Source organism: Poecile atricapillus, chromosome 1, assembly GCF_030490865.1.
Source record: "Poecile atricapillus isolate bPoeAtr1 chromosome 1, bPoeAtr1.hap1, whole genome shotgun sequence".
Classification (NCBI taxonomy): Eukaryota; Metazoa; Chordata; class Aves; order Passeriformes; family Paridae; genus Poecile; species Poecile atricapillus.
Window position 1 is genome coordinate 117,338,637 of NC_081249.1, and position 18,724 is coordinate 117,357,360.

Below are 18,724 nucleotides of genomic sequence, written 5' to 3' on the forward strand. Positions count from 1 at the left end.
ACTGCATCCCCTCTGTGGCAACAGACAAGTCAGAACACCTGTGGAACTTTCTCTCAGACTCCACAGCTGTGATAGCCCCTGTTTTCCTCTCTCTGGGACATCACAGCAGTGGGACACCCCAATCTACGCCTCTCTGGGACATCACAGCAGTGACAGACCCAGTTTCCACCCTTTAAGACATCACAGCACTGACAGACCAAATTTCACCCTTTCTGTCACACCACAGATGGAACAAGCCCAACTTACACCTATCTTACACACCCCAGCGGTGACAGTGCCACGTTTCTCCTCTCCGTGACATAACATCAAAGACAAGTGGGAATTCATCCCCTCCTATAGGCCACAGCAGTGACAGCCTCAGTTTTCCTCTCTCTGGGAGATCACTGCACTGACAAGTCCAATTGACACATCTCTGTGACACCACGGCGCTGAAAGACCCATTATTCCCCTCTCTGGGACATCACATCAGAACCAATTTAAAACTCTCTGTCATACCACAGCCCTAACAACCCCAATTCCATCCCCTTTGTGGCAACAGACAAGTCATAGCACCTGTGCAACTTTCTCTGGACTGCACAACAGCGATCAATCCACTTTTCCCCTCTCTGGGACACCACAGCAGTGACAGACTCACTTTTCCCCTCTTTGTGACACCACAGAAGTGACAGGCCCAATTGATGCCTCTCTGTGACACCAGTGCAGAGGCAGTCTCAGTTTTTTCCTCTCTGTGACATCACACCAATCAGGGACCCATTTTCCCCTCTCTATCACATCACTGCACTGACAACTCTCATTTACGCCTCTCTGTGACACCACAGTGCTGACAGAGGCATTATTCCCCTCTCTGGGACATCACAGTCATGACAGCCTCAAATTCATCCCCTCTCTAACACCGCAGCACTGACTGATCCACTTTTCCTCCATTTGTGACATCAGAGCAGTGACAGGCCCAACTTACATCTGTTGATGACACCAAAGTGGTGGCAGCCTCAGTTTCTTCCTCTCTGTGACATCACAAAAATGAGTGACCCAGTTTCACCTCTCTCTGACATCTCTGCAGTCAGTGACAAGTCCAATTTACACCTCTCTGGGACACCACAGTTGTGACAGACTCATTATTCTCTTCTCTGTGACATCACAGCAGAGACAGAACCAATTCAAACCTCTCTCTGATACCATAGGCATGACATCCCCAACTGCATCCCCTCTGTGGCAACAGACAAGTCAGAACACCTGTGGAACTTTCTCTCAGACTCCACAGCTGTGATAGGCCCTGTTTTCCTCTCTCTGGGACATCACAGCAGTGGGACACCCCAATCTACGCCTCTCTGGGACATCACAGCAGTGAAAGACCCAGTTTCCACCCTTGAAGACATCACAGCACTGACAGACCAAATTTCACCCTTTCTGTCACACCACAGATGGAACAAGCCCAACTTACACCTATCTGACACACCCCAGCGGTGACAGTGCCACGTTTCTCCTCTTCGTGACATAACATCAAAGACAAGTGGGAATTCATCCCCTCCTATAGGCCACAGCAGTGACAGCCTCAGTTTTCCTCTCTCTGGGAGATCACTGCACTGACAAGTCCAATTGACACCTCTCTGTGACACCACGGCGCTGAAAGACCCATTATTCCCCTCTCTGGGACATCACATCAGAACCAATTTAAAACTCTCTGTCATACCACAGCCCTAACAACCCCAATTCCATCCCCTTTGTGGCAACAGACAAGTCATAGCACCTGTGCAACTTTCTCTGGGACTGCACAACAGTGATCACTCCACTTTTCCCCTCTCTGGGACACCACAGCAGTGACAGACTCACTTTTCCCCTCTTTGTGACATCACAGAAGTGACAGGCCCAATTGATGCCTCTCTGTGACACCAGTGCAGAGGCAGTCTCAGTTTTTTCCTCTCTGTGACATCACACCAGTCAGGGACCCATTTTCCCCTCTCTATCACATCACTGCACTGACAACTCTCATTTACGCCTCTCTGTGACACCACAGTGCTGACAGAGGCATTATTCCCCTCTCTGGGACATCACAGTCATGACAGCCTCAAATACATCCCCTCTCTAACACCGCAGCACTGACTGATCCACTTTTCCTCCATTTGTGACATCAGAGCAGTGACAGGCCCAACTTACATCTGTTGATGACACCAAAGTGGTGGCAGCCTCAGTTTCTTCCTCTCTGTGACATCACAAAAATGAGTGACCCAGTTTCACCTCTCTCTGACATCACTGCAGTCAGTGACAAGTCCAATTTACACCTCTCTGGGACACCACAGTTGTGACAGACTCATTATTCTCTTCTCTGTGACATCACAGCAGAGACAGAACCAATTCAAACCTCTCTCTGATACCATAGGCATGACATCCCCAACTGCATCCCCTCTGTGGCAACAGACAAGTCAGAACACCTGTGGAACTTTCTCTCAGACTCCACAGCTGTGATAGCCCCTGTTTTCCTCTCTCTGGGACATCACAGCAGTGGGACACCCCAATCTACGCCTCTCTGGGACATCACAGCAGTGACAGACCCAGTTTCCACCCTTTAAGACATCACAGCACTGACAGACCAAATTTCACCCTTTCTGTCACACCACAGATGGAACAAGCCCAACTTACACCTATCTGACACACCCCAGCGGTGACAGTGCCACGTTTCTCCTCTCCGTGACATAACATCAAAGACAAGTGGGAATTCATCCCCTCCTATAGGCCACAGCAGTGACAGCCTCAGTTTTCCTCTCTCTGGGAGATCACTGCACTGACAAGTCCAATTGACACATCTCTGTGACACCACGGCGCTGAAAGACCCATTATTCCCCTCTCTGGGACATCACATCAGAACCAATTTAAAACTCTCTGTCATACCACAGCCCTAACAACCCCAATTCCATCCCCTTTGTGGCAACAGACAAGTCATAGCACCTGTGCAACTTTCTCTGGACTGCACAACAGCGATCAATCCACTTTTCCCCTCTCTGGGACACCACAGCAGTGACAGACTCACTTATCCCCTCTTTGTGACACCACAGAAGTGACAGGCCCAATTGATGCCTCTCTGTGACACCAGTGCAGAGGCAGTCTCAGTTTTTTCCTCTCTGTGACATCACACCAATCAGGGACCCATTTTCCCCTCTCTATCACATCACTGCACTGACAACTCTCATTTACGCCTCTCTGTGACACCACAGTGCTGACAGAGGCATTATTCCCCTCTCTGGGACATCACAGTCATGACAGCCTCAAATTCATCCCCTCTCTAACACCGCAGCACTGACTGATCCACTTTTCCTCCATTTGTGACATCAGAGCAGTGACAGGCCCAACTTACATCTGTTGATGACACCAAAGTGGTGGCAGCCTCAGTTTCTTCCTCTCTGTGACATCACAAAAATGAGTGACCCAGTTTCACCTCTCTCTGACATCACTGCAGTCAGTGACAAGTCCAATTTACACCTCTCTGGGACACCACAGTTGTGACAGACTCATTATTCTCTTCTCTGTGACATCACAGCAGAGACAGAACCAATTCAAACCTCTCTCTGATACCATAGGCATGACATCCCCAACTGCATCCCCTCTGTGGCAACAGACAAGTCAGAACACCTGTGGAACTTTCTCTCAGACTCCACAGCTGTGATAGCCCCTGTTTTCCTCTCTCTGGGACATCACAGCAGTGGGACACCCCAATCTACGCCTCTCTGGGACATCACAGCAGTGAAAGACCCAGTTTCCACCCTTGAAGACACCACAGCACTGACAGACCAAATTTCACCCTTTCTGTCACACCACAGATGGAACAAGCCCAACTTACACCTATCTGACACACCCCAGCGGTGACAGTGCCACGTTTCTCCTCTTCGGGACATAACATCAAAGACAAGTGGGAATTCATCCCCTCCTATAGGCCACAGCAGTGACAGCCTCAGTTTTCCTCTCTCTGGGAGATCACTGCACTGACAAGTCCAATTGACACCTCTCTGTGACACCACGGCGCTGAAAGACCCATTATTCCCCTCTCTGGGACATCACATCAGAACCAATTTAAAACTCTCTGTCATACCACAGCCCTAACAACCCCAATTCCATCCCCTTTGTGGCAACAGACAAGTCATAGCACCTGTGCAACTTTCTCTGGACTGCACAACAGCGATCAATCCACTTTTCCCCTCTCTGGGACACCACAGCAGTGACAGACTCACTTTTCCCCTCTTTGTGACACCACAGAAGTGACAGGCCCAATTGATGCCTCTCTGTGACACCAGTGCAGAGGCAGTCTCAGTTTTTTCCTCTCTGTGACATCACACCAATCAGGGACCCATTTTCCCCTCTCTATCACATCACTGCACTGACAACTCTCATTTACGCCTCTCTGTGACACCACAGTGCTGACAGAGGCATTATTCCCCTCTCTGGGACATCACAGTCATGACAGCCTCAAATTCATCCCCTCTCTAACACCGCAGCACTGACTGATCCACTTTTCCTCCATTTGTGACATCAGAGCAGTGACAGGCCCAACTTACATCTGTTGATGACACCAAAGTGGTGGCAGCCTCAGTTTCTTCCTCTCTGTGACATCACAAAAATGAGTGACCCAGTTTCACCTCTCTCTGACATCACTGCAGTCAGTGACAAGTCCAATTTACACCTCTCTGGGACACCACAGTTGTGACAGACTCATTATTCTCTTCTCTGTGACATCACAGCAGAGACAGAACCAATTCAAACCTCTCTCTGATACCATAGGCATGACATCCCCAACTGCATCCCCTCTGTGGCAACAGACAAGTCAGAACACCTGTGGAACTTTCTCTCAGACTCCACAGCTGTGATAGCCCCTGTTTTCCTCTCTCTGGGACATCACAGCAGTGGGACACCCCAATCTACGCCTCTCTGGGACATCACAGCAGTGAAAGACCCAGTTTCCACCCTTGAAGACACCACAGCACTGACAGACCAAATTTCACCCTTTCTGTCACACCACAGATGGAACAAGCCCAACTTACACCTATCTGACACACCCCAGCGGTGACAGTGCCACGTTTCTCCTCTTCGGGACATAACATCAAAGACAAGTGGGAATTCATCCCCTCCTATAGGCCACAGCAGTGACAGCCTCAGTTTTCCTCTCTCTGGGAGATCACTGCACTGACAAGTCCAATTGACACCTCTCTGTGACACCACGGCGCTGAAAGACCCATTATTCCCCTCTCTGGGACATCACATCAGAACCAATTTAAAACTCTCTGTCATACCACAGCCCTAACAACCCCAATTCCATCCCCTTTGTGGCAACACACAAGTCATAGCACCTGTGCAACTTTCTCTGGGACTGCACAACAGTGATCACTCCACTTTTCCCCTCTCTGGGACACCACAGCAGTGACAGACTCACTTTTCCCCTCTTTGTGACATCACAGAAGTGACAGGCCCAATTGATGCCTCTCTGTGACACCAGTGCAGAGGCAGTCTCAGTTTTTTCCTCTCTGTGACATCACACCAGTCAGGGACCCATTTTCCCCTCTCTATCACATCACTGCACTGACAACTCGAATTTACGCCTCTCTGTGACACCACAGTGCTGACAGAGGCATTATTCCCCTCTCTGGGACATCACAGTCATGACAGCCTCAAATTCATCCCCTCTCTAACACCGCAGCACTGACTGATCCACTTTTCCTCCATTTGTGACATCAGAGCAGTGACAGGCCCAACTTACATCTGTTGATGACACCAAAGTGGTGGCAGCCTCAGTTTCTTCCTCTCTGTGACATCACAAAAATGAGTGACCCAGTTTCACCTCTCTCTGACATCACTGCAGTCAGTGACAAGTCCAATTTACACCTCTCTGGGACACCACAGTGGTGACAGACTCATTATTCTCTTCTCTGTGACATCACAGCAGAGACAGAACCAATTCAAACCTCTCTCTGATACCATAGCCATGATATCCCCAACTGCATCCCCTCTGTGGCAACAGACAAGTCAGAACACCTGTGGAACGTTCTCTCAGACTCCACAGCTGTGATAGCCCCTGTTTTCCTCTCTCTGGGACATCACAGCAATGGGACACCCCAATCTACGCCTCTCTGGGACATCACAGCAGTGAAAGACCCAGTTTCCACCCTTGAAGACACCACAGCAATGACAGACCAAATTTCACCCTTTCTGTCACACCACAGATGGAACAAGCCCAACTTACACCTATCTGACACACCCCAGCGGTGACAGTGCCACGTTTCTCCTCTTCGTGACATAACATCAAAGACAAGTGGGAATTCATCCCCTCCTATAGGCCACAGCAGTGACAGCCTCAGTTTTCCTCTCTCTGGGAGATCACTGCACTGACAAGTCCAATTGACACCTCTCTGTGACACCACGGCGCTGAAAGACCCATTATTCCCCTCTCTGGGACATCACATCAGAACCAATTTAAAACTCTCTGTCATACCACAGCCCTAACAACCCCAATTCCATCCCCTTTGTGGCAACAGACAAGTCATAGCACCTGTGCAACTTTCTCTGGGACTGCACAACAGTGATCACTCCACTTTTCCCCTCTCTGGGACACCACAGCAGTGACAGACTCACTTTTCCCCTCTTTGTGACATCACAGAAGTGACAGGCCCAATTGATGCTTCTCTGTGACACCAGTGCAGAGGCAGTCTCAGTTTTTTCCTCTCTGTGACATCACACCAATCGGGGACCCATTTTCCCCTCTCTATCACATCACTGCACTGACAACTCTCATTTACGCCTCTCTGTGACACCACAGTGCTGACAGAGGCATTATTCCCCTCTCTGGGACATCACAGTCATGACAGCCTCAAATTCATCCCCTCTCTAACACCGCAGCACTGACTGATCCACTTTTCCTCCATTTGTGACATCAGAGCAGTGACAGGCCCAACTTACATCTGTTGATGACACCAAAGTGGTGGCAGCCTCAGTTTCTTCCTCTCTGTGACATCACAAAAATGAGAGACCCAGTTTCACCTCTCTCTGACATCACTGCAGTCAGTGACAAGTCCAATTTACACCTCTCTGGGACACCACAGTGGTGACAGACTCATTATTCTCTTCTCTGTGACATCACAGCAGAGACAGAACCAATTCAAACCTCTCTCTGATACCATAGCCATGATATCCCCAACTGCATCCCCTCTGTGGCAACAGACAAGTCAGAACACCTGTGGAACGTTCTCTCAGACTCCACAGCTGTGATAGCCCCTGTTTTCCTCTCTCTGGGACATCACAGCAGTGGGACACCCCAATCTACGCCTCTCTGGGACATCACAGCAGTGAAAGACCCAGTTTCCACCCTTGAAGACACCACAGCAATGACAGACCAAATTTCACCCTTTCTGTCACACCACAGATGGAACAAGCCCAACTTACACCTATCTTACACACCCCAGCGGTGACAGTGCCACGTTTCTCCTCTTCATGACATAACATCAAAGACAAGTGGGAATTCATCCCCTCCTATAGGCCACAGCAGTGACAGCCTCAGTTTTCCTCTCTCTGGGAGATCACTGCACTGACAAGTCCAATTGACACCTCTCTGTGACACCACGGCACTGAAAGACCCATTATTCCCCTCTCTGGGACATCACATCAGAACCAATTTAAAACTCTCTGTCATACCACAGCCCTAACAACCCCAATTCCATCCCCTTTGTGGCAACAGACAAGTCATAGCACCTGTGCAACTTTCTCTGGGACTGCACAACAGTGATCACTCCACTTTTCCCCTCTCTGGGACACCACAGCAGTGACAGACTCACTTTTCCCCTCTTTGTGACATCACAGAAGTGACAGGCCCAATTGATGCCTCTCTGTGACACCAGTGCAGAGGCAGTCTCAGTTTTTTCCTCTCTGTGACATCACACCAGTCAGGGACCCATTTTCCCCTCTCTATCACATCACTGCACTGACAACTCTCATTTACGCCTCTCTGTGACACCACAGTGCTGACAGAGGCATTATTCCCCTCTCTGGGACATCACAGTCATGACAGCCTCAAATTCATCCCCTCTCTAACACCGCAGCACTGACTGATCCACTTTTCCTCCATTTGTGACATCAGAGCAGTGACAGGCCCAACTTACATCTGTTGATGACACCAAAGTGGTGGCAGCCTCAGTTTCTTCCTCTCTGTGACACCACAAAAATGAGTGACCCAGTTTCACCTCTCTCTGACATCACTGCAGTCAGTGACAAGTCCAATTTACACCTCTCTGGGACACCACAGTGGTGACAGACTCATTATTCTCTTCTCTGTGACATCACAGCAGAGACAGAACCAATTCAAACCTCTCTCTGATACCATAGGCATGACATCCCCAACTGCATCCCCTCTGTGGCAACAGACAAGTCAGAACACCTGTGGAACTTTCTCTCAGACTCCACAGCTGTGATAGCCCCTGTTTTCCTCTCTCTGGGACATCACAGCAGTGGGACACCCCAATCTACGCCTCTCTGGGACATCACAGCAGTGAAAGACCCAGTTTCCACCCTTGAAGACATCACAGCACTGACAGACCAAATTTCACCCTTTCTGTCACACCACAGATGGAACAAGCCCAACTTACACCTATCTGACACACCCCAGTGGTGACAGTGCCACGTTTCTCCTCTTCGTGACATAACATCAAAGACAAGTGGGAATTCATCCCCTCCTATGGGCCACAGCAGTGACAGCCTCAGTTTTCCTCTCTCTGGGAGATCACTGCACTGACAAGTCCAATTGACACCTCTCTGTGACACCACGGCGCTGAAAGACCCATTATTCCCCTCTCTGGGACATCACATCAGAACCAATTTAAAACTCTCTGTCATACCACAGCCCTAACAACCCCAATTCCATCCCCTTTGTGGCAACAGACAAGTCATAGCACCTGTGCAACTTTCTCTGGACTGCACAACAGCGATCAATCCACTTTTCCCCTCTCTGGGACACCACAGCAGTGACAGACTCACTTTTCCCCTCTTTGTGACACCACAGAAGTGACAGGCCCAATTGATGCCTCTCTGTGACACCAGTGCAGAGGCAGTCTCAGTTTTTTCCTCTCTGTGACATCACACCAATCAGGGACCCATTTTCCCCTCTCTATCACATCACTGCACTGACAACTCGAATTTACGCCTCTCTGTGACACCACAGTGCTGACAGAGGCATTATTCCCCTCTCTGGGACATCACAGTCATGACAGCCTCAAATTCATCCCCTCTCTAACACCGCAGCACTGACTGATCCACTTTTCCTCCATTTGTGACATCAGAGCAGTGACAGGCCCAACTTACATCTGTTGATGACACCAAAGTGGTGGCAGCCTCAGTTTCTTCCTCTCTGTGACATCACAAAAATGAGTGACCCAGTTTCACCTCTCTCTGACATCACTGCAGTCAGTGACAAGTCCAATTTACACCTCTCTGGGACACCACAGTTGTGACAGACTCATTATTCTCTTCTCTGTGACATCACAGCAGAGACAGAACCAATTCAAACCTCTCTCTGATACCATAGGCATGACATCCCCAACTGCATCCCCTCTGTGGCAACAGACAAGTCAGAACACCTGTGGAACTTTCTCTCAGACTCCACAGCTGTGATAGCCCCTGTTTTCCTCTCTCTGGGACATCACAGCAGTGGGACACCCCAATCTACGCCTCTCTGGGACATCACAGCAGTGACAGACCCAGTTTCCACCCTTGAAGACATCACAGCACTGACAGACCAAATTTCACCCTTTCTGTCACACCACAGATGGAACAAGCCCAACTTACACCTATCTGACACACCCCAGCGGTGACAGTGCCACGTTTCTCCTCTCCGTGACATAACATCAAAGACAAGTGGGAATTCATCCCCTCCTATAGGCCACAGCAGTGACAGCCTCAGTTTTCCTCTCTCTGGGAGATCACTGCACTGACAAGTCCAATTGACACATCTCTGTGACACCACGGCGCTGAAAGACCCATTATTCCCCTCTCTGGGACATCACATCAGAACCAATTTAAAACTCTCTGTCATACCACAGCCCTAACAACCCCAATTCCATCCCCTTTGTGGCAACAGACAAGTCATAGCACCTGTGCAACTTTCTCTGGGACTGCACAACAGCGATCAATCCACTTTTCCCCTCTCTGGGACACCACAGCAGTGACAGACTCACTTTTCCCCTCTTTGTGACATCACAGAAGTGACAGGCCCAATTGATGCCTCTCTGTGACACCAGTGCAGAGGCAGTCTCAGTTTTTTCCTCTCTGTGACATCACACCAATCAGGGACCCATTTTCCCCTCTCTATCACATCACTGCACTGACAACTCTCATTTACGCCTCTCTGTGACACCACAGTGCTGACAGAGGCATTATTCCCCTCTCTGGGACATCACAGTCATGACAGCCTCAAATTCATCCCCTCTCTAACACCGCAGCACTGACTGATCCACTTTTCCTCCATTTGTGACATCAGAGCAGTGACAGGCCCAACTTACATCTGTTGATGACACCAAAGTGGTGGCAGCCTCAGTTTCTTCCTCTCTGTGACATCACAAAAATGAGTGACCCAGTTTCACCTCTCTCTGACATCACTGCAGTCAGTGACAAGTCCAATTTACACCTCTCTGGGACACCACAGTTGTGACAGACTCATTATTCTCTTCTCTGTGACATCACAGCAGAGACAGAACCAATTCAAACCTCTCTCTGATACCATAGGCATGACATCCCCAACTGCATCCCCTCTGTGGCAACAGACAAGTCAGAACACCTGTGGAACTTTCTCTCAGACTCCACAGCTGTGATAGCCCCTGTTTTCCTCTCTCTGGGACATCACAGCAGTGGGACACCCCAATCTACGCCTCTCTGGGACATCACAGCAGTGACAGACCCAGTTTCCACCCTTTAAGACATCACAGCACTGACAGACCAAATTTCACCCTTTCTGTCACACCACAGATGGAACAAGCCCAACTTACACCTATCTGACACACCCCAGCGGTGACAGTGCCACGTTTCTCCTCTCCGTGACATAACATCAAAGACAAGTGGGAATTCATCCCCTCCTATAGGCCACAGCAGTGACAGCCTCAGTTTTCCTCTCTCTGGGAGATCACTGCACTGACAAGTCCAATTGACACATCTCTGTGACACCACGGCGCTGAAAGACCCATTATTCCCCTCTCTGGGACATCACATCAGAACCAATTTAAAACTCTCTGTCATACCACAGCCCTAACAACCCCAATTCCATCCCCTTTGTGGCAACAGACAAGTCATAGCACCTGTGCAACTTTCTCTGGACTGCACAACAGCGATCAATCCACTTTTCCCCTCTCTGGGACACCACAGCAGTGACAGACTCACTTTTCCCCTCTTTGTGACACCACAGAAGTGACAGGCCCAATTGATGCCTCTCTGTGACACCAGTGCAGAGGCAGTCTCAGTTTTTTCCTCTCTGTGACATCACACCAATCAGGGACCCATTTTCCCCTCTCTATCACATCACTGCACTGACAACTCTCATTTACGCCTCTCTGTGACACCACAGTGCTGACAGAGGCATTATTCCCCTCTCTGGGACATCACAGTCATGACAGCCTCAAATTCATCCCCTCTCTAACACCGCAGCACTGACTGATCCACTTTTCCTCCATTTGTGACATCAGAGCAGTGACAGGCCCAACTTACATCTGTTGATGACACCAAAGTGGTGGCAGCCTCAGTTTCTTCCTCTCTGTGACATCACAAAAATGAGTGACCCAGTTTCACCTCTCTCTGACATCTCTGCAGTCAGTGACAAGTCCAATTTACACCTCTCTGGGACACCACAGTTGTGACAGACTCATTATTCTCTTCTCTGTGACATCACAGCAGAGACAGAACCAATTCAAACCTCTCTCTGATACCATAGGCATGACATCCCCAACTGCATCCCCTCTGTGGCAACAGACAAGTCAGAACACCTGTGGAACTTTCTCTCAGACTCCACAGCTGTGATAGGCCCTGTTTTCCTCTCTCTGGGACATCACAGCAGTGGGACACCCCAATCTACGCCTCTCTGGGACATCACAGCAGTGAAAGACCCAGTTTCCACCCTTGAAGACATCACAGCACTGACAGACCAAATTTCACCCTTTCTGTCACACCACAGATGGAACAAGCCCAACTTACACCTATCTGACACACCCCAGCGGTGACAGTGCCACGTTTCTCCTCTTCGTGACATAACATCAAAGACAAGTGGGAATTCATCCCCTCCTATAGGCCACAGCAGTGACAGCCTCAGTTTTCCTCTCTCTGGGAGATCACTGCACTGACAAGTCCAATTGACACCTCTCTGTGACACCACGGCGCTGAAAGACCCATTATTCCCCTCTCTGGGACATCACATCAGAACCAATTTAAAACTCTCTGTCATACCACAGCCCTAACAACCCCAATTCCATCCCCTTTGTGGCAACAGACAAGTCATAGCACCTGTGCAACTTTCTCTGGGACTGCACAACAGTGATCACTCCACTTTTCCCCTCTCTGGGACACCACAGCAGTGACAGACTCACTTTTCCCCTCTTTGTGACATCACAGAAGTGACAGGCCCAATTGATGCCTCTCTGTGACACCAGTGCAGAGGCAGTCTCAGTTTTTTCCTCTCTGTGACATCACACCAGTCAGGGACCCATTTTCCCCTCTCTATCACATCACTGCACTGACAACTCTCATTTACGCCTCTCTGTGACACCACAGTGCTGACAGAGGCATTATTCCCCTCTCTGGGACATCACAGTCATGACAGCCTCAAATACATCCCCTCTCTAACACCGCAGCACTGACTGATCCACTTTTCCTCCATTTGTGACATCAGAGCAGTGACAGGCCCAACTTACATCTGTTGATGACACCAAAGTGGTGGCAGCCTCAGTTTCTTCCTCTCTGTGACATCACAAAAATGAGTGACCCAGTTTCACCTCTCTCTGACATCACTGCAGTCAGTGACAAGTCCAATTTACACCTCTCTGGGACACCACAGTTGTGACAGACTCATTATTCTCTTCTCTGTGACATCACAGCAGAGACAGAACCAATTCAAACCTCTCTCTGATACCATAGGCATGACATCCCCAACTGCATCCCCTCTGTGGCAACAGACAAGTCAGAACACCTGTGGAACTTTCTCTCAGACTCCACAGCTGTGATAGCCCCTGTTTTCCTCTCTCTGGGACATCACAGCAGTGGGACACCCCAATCTACGCCTCTCTGGGACATCACAGCAGTGAAAGACCCAGTTTCCACCCTTTAAGACATCACAGCACTGACAGACCAAATTTCACCCTTTCTGTCACACCACAGATGGAACAAGCCCAACTTACACCTATCTGACACACCCCAGCGGTGACAGTGCCACGTTTCTCCTCTCCGTGACATAACATCAAAGACAAGTGGGAATTCATCCCCTCCTATAGGCCACAGCAGTGACAGCCTCAGTTTTCCTCTCTCTGGGAGATCACTGCACTGACAAGTCCAATTGACACATCTCTGTGACACCACGGCGCTGAAAGACCCATTATTCCCCTCTCTGGGACATCACATCAGAACCAATTTAAAACTCTCTGTCATACCACAGCCCTAACAACCCCAATTCCATCCCCTTTGTGGCAACAGACAAGTCATAGCACCTGTGCAACTTTCTCTGGACTGCACAACAGCGATCAATCCACTTTTCCCCTCTCTGGGACACCACAGCAGTGACAGACTCACTTATCCCCTCTTTGTGACACCACAGAAGTGACAGGCCCAATTGATGCCTCTCTGTGACACCAGTGCAGAGGCAGTCTCAGTTTTTTCCTCTCTGTGACATCACACCAATCAGGGACCCATTTTCCCCTCTCTATCACATCACTGCACTGACAACTCTCATTTACGCCTCTCTGTGACACCACAGTGCTGACAGAGGCATTATTCCCCTCTCTGGGACATCACAGTCATGACAGCCTCAAATTCATCCCCTCTCTAACACCGCAGCACTGACTGATCCACTTTTCCTCCATTTGTGACATCAGAGCAGTGACAGGCCCAACTTACATCTGTTGATGACACCAAAGTGGTGGCAGCCTCAGTTTCTTCCTCTCTGTGACATCACAAAAATGAGTGACCCAGTTTCACCTCTCTCTGACATCACTGCAGTCAGTGACAAGTCCAATTTACACCTCTCTGGGACACCACAGTTGTGACAGACTCATTATTCTCTTCTCTGTGACATCACAGCAGAGACAGAACCAATTCAAACCTCTCTCTGATACCATAGGCATGACATCCCCAACTGCATCCCCTCTGTGGCAACAGACAAGTCAGAACACCTGTGGAACTTTCTCTCAGACTCCACAGCTGTGATAGCCCCTGTTTTCCTCTCTCTGGGACATCACAGCAGTGGGACACCCCAATCTACGCCTCTCTGGGACATCACAGCAGTGAAAGACCCAGTTTCCACCCTTGAAGACACCACAGCACTGACAGACCAAATTTCACCCTTTCTGTCACACCACAGATGGAACAAGCCCAACTTACACCTATCTGACACACCCCAGCGGTGACAGTGCCACGTTTCTCCTCTTCGTGACATAACATCAAAGACAAGTGGGAATTCATCCCCTCCTATAGGCCACAGCAGTGACAGCCTCAGTTTTCCTCTCTCTGGGAGATCACTGCACTGACAAGTCCAATTGACACCTCTCTGTGACACCACGGCGCTGAAAGACCCATTATTCCCCTCTCTGGGACATCACATCAGAACCAATTTAAAACTCTCTGTCATACCACAGCCCTAACAACCCCAATTCCATCCCCTTTGTGGCAACAGACAAGTCATAGCACCTGTGCAACTTTCTCTGGACTGCACAACAGCGATCAATCCACTTTTCCCCTCTCTGGGACACCACAGCAGTGACAGACTCACTTTTCCCCTCTTTGTGACACCACAGAAGTGACAGGCCCAATTGATGCCTCTCTGTGACACCAGTGCAGAGGCAGTCTCAGTTTTTTCCTCTCTGTGACATCACACCAATCAGGGACCCATTTTCCCCTCTCTATCACATCACTGCACTGACAACTCTCATTTACGCCTCTCTGTGACACCACAGTGCTGACAGAGGCATTATTCCCCTCTCTGGGACATCACAGTCATGACAGCCTCAAATTCATCCCCTCTCTAACACCGCAGCACTGACTGATCCACTTTTCCTCCATTTGTGACATCAGAGCAGTGACAGGCCCAACTTACATCTGTTGATGACACCAAAGTGGTGGCAGCCTCAGTTTCTTCCTCTCTGTGACATCACAAAAATGAGTGACCCAGTTTCACCTCTCTCTGACATCACTGCAGTCAGTGACAAGTCCAATTTACACCTCTCTGGGACACCACAGTTGTGACAGACTCATTATTCTCTTCTCTGTGACATCACAGCAGAGACAGAACCAATTCAAACCTCTCTCTGATACCATAGGCATGACATCCCCAACTGCATCCCCTCTGTGGCAACAGACAAGTCAGAACACCTGTGGAACTTTCTCTCAGACTCCACAGCTGTGATAGCCCCTGTTTTCCTCTCTCTGGGACATCACAGCAGTGGGACACCCCAATCTACGCCTCTCTGGGACATCACAGCAGTGACAGACCCAGTTTCCACCCTTTAAGACATCACAGCACTGACAGACCAAATTTCACCCTTTCTGTCACACCACAGATGGAACAAGCCCAACTTACACCTATCTGACACACCCCAGCGGTGACAGTGCCACGTTTCTCCTCTCCGTGACATAACATCAAAGACAAGTGGGAATTCATCCCCTCCTATAGGCCACAGCAGTGACAGCCTCAGTTTTCCTCTCTCTGGGAGATCACTGCACTGACAAGTCCAATTGACACATCTCTGTGACACCACGGCGCTGAAAGACCCATTATTCCCCTCTCTGGGACATCACATCAGAACCAATTTAAAACTCTCTGTCATACCACAGCCCTAACAACCCCAATTCCATCCCCTTTGTGGCAACAGACAAGTCATAGCACCTGTGCAACTTTCTCTGGGACTGCACAACAGCGATCAATCCACTTTTCCCCTCTCTGGGACACCACAGCAGTGACAGACTCACTTTTCCCCTCTTTGTGACATCACAGAAGTGACAGGCCCAATTGATGCCTCTCTGTGACACCAGTGCAGAGGCAGTCTCAGTTTTTTCCTCTCTGTGACATCACACCAATCAGGGACCCATTTTCCCCTCTCTATCACATCACTGCACTGACAACTCTCATTTACGCCTCTCTGTGACACCACAGTGCTGACAGAGGCATTATTCCCCTCTCTGGGACATCACAGTCATGACAGCCTCAAATTCATCCCCTCTCTAACACCGCAGCACTGACTGATCCACTTTTCCTCCATTTGTGACATCAGAGCAGTGACAGGCCCAACTTACATCTGTTGATGACACCAAAGTGGTGGCAGCCTCAGTTTCTTCCTCTCTGTGACATCACAAAAATGAGTGACCCAGTTTCACCTCTCTCTGACATCTCTGCAGTCAGTGACAAGTCCAATTTACACCTCTCTGGGACACCACAGTTGTGACAGACTCATTATTCTCTTCTCTGTGACATCACAGCAGAGACAGAACCAATTCAAACCTCTCTCTGATACCATAGGCATGACATCCCCAACTGCATCCCCTCTGTGGCAACAGACAAGTCAGAACACCTGTGGAACTTTCTCTCAGACTCCACAGCTGTGATAGGCCCTGTTTTCCTCTCTCTGGGACATCACAGCAGTGGGACACCCCAATCTACGCCTCTCTGGGACATCACAGCAGTGAAAGACCCAGTTTCCACCCTTGAAGACATCACAGCACTGACAGACCAAATTTCACCCTTTCTGTCACACCACAGATGGAACAAGCCCAACTTACACCTATCTGACACACCCCAGCGGTGACAGTGCCACGTTTCTCCTCTTCGTGACATAACATCAAAGACAAGTGGGAATTCATCCCCTCCTATAGGCCACAGCAGTGACAGCCTCAGTTTTCCTCTCTCTGGGAGATCACTGCACTGACAAGTCCAATTGACACCTCTCTGTGACACCACGGCGCTGAAAGACCCATTATTCCCCTCTCTGGGACATCACATCAGAACCAATTTAAAACTCTCTGTCATACCACAGCCCTAACAACCCCAATTCCATCCCCTTTGTGGCAACAGACAAGTCATAGCACCTGTGCAACTTTCTCTGGGACTGCACAACAGTGATCACTCCACTTTTCCCCTCTCTGGGACACCACAGCAGTGACAGACTCACTTTTCCCCTCTTTGTGACATCACAGAAGTGACAGGCCCAATTGATGCCTCTCTGTGACACCAGTGCAGAGGCAGTCTCAGTTTTTTCCTCTCTGTGACATCACACCAGTCAGGGACCCATTTTCCCCTCTCTATCACATCACTGCACTGACAACTCTCATTTACGCCTCTCTGTGACACCACAGTGCTGACAGAGGCATTATTCCCCTCTCTGGGACATCACAGTCATGACAGCCTCAAATACATCCCCTCTCTAACACCGCAGCACTGACTGATCCACTTTTCCTCCATTTGTGACATCAGAGCAGTGACAGGCCCAACTTACATCTGTTGATGACACCAAAGTGGTGGCAGCCTCAGTTTCTTCCTCTCTGTGACATCACAAAAATGAGTGACCCAGTTTCACCTCTCTCTGACATCACTGCAGTCAGTGACAAGTCCAATTTACACCTCTCTGGGACACCACAGTGGTGACAGACTCATTATTCTCTTCTCTGTGACATCACAGCAGAGACAGAACCAATTCAAACCTCTCTCTGATACCATAGGCATGACATCCCCAACTGCATCCCCTCTGTGGCAACAGACAAGTCAGAACACCTGTGGAACTTTCTCTCAGACTCCACAGCTGTGATAGCCCCTGTTTTCCTCTCTCTGGGACATCACAGCAGTGGGACACCCCAATCTACGCCTCTCTGGGACATCACAGCAGTGACAGACCCAGTTTCCACCCTTTAAGACATCACAGCACTGACAGACCAAATTTCACCCTTTCTGTCACACCACAGATGGAACAAGCCCAACTTACACCTATCTGACACACCCCAGCGGTGACAGTGCCACGTTTCTCCTCTCCGTGACATAACATCAAAGACAAGTGGGAATTCATCCCCTCCTATAGGCCACAGCAGTGACAGCCTCAGTTTTCCTCTCTCTGGGAGATCACTGCACTGACAAGTCCAATTGACACATCTCTGTGACACCACGGCGCTGAAAGACCCATTATTCCCCTCTCTGGGACATCACATCAGAACCAATTTAAAACTCTCTGTCATACCACAGCCCTAACAACCCCAATTCCATCCCCTTTGTGGCAACAGACAAGTCATAGCACCTGTGCAACTTTCTCTGGACTGCACAACAGCGATCAATCCACTTTTCCCCTCTCTGGGACACCACAGCAGTGACAGACTCACTTATCCCCTCTTTGTGACACCACAGAAGTGACAGGCCCAATTGATGCCTCTCTGTGACACCAGTGCAGAGGCAGTCTCAGTTTTTTCCTCTCTGTGACATCACACCAATCAGGGACCCATTTTCCCCTCTCTATCACATCACTGCACTGACAACTCT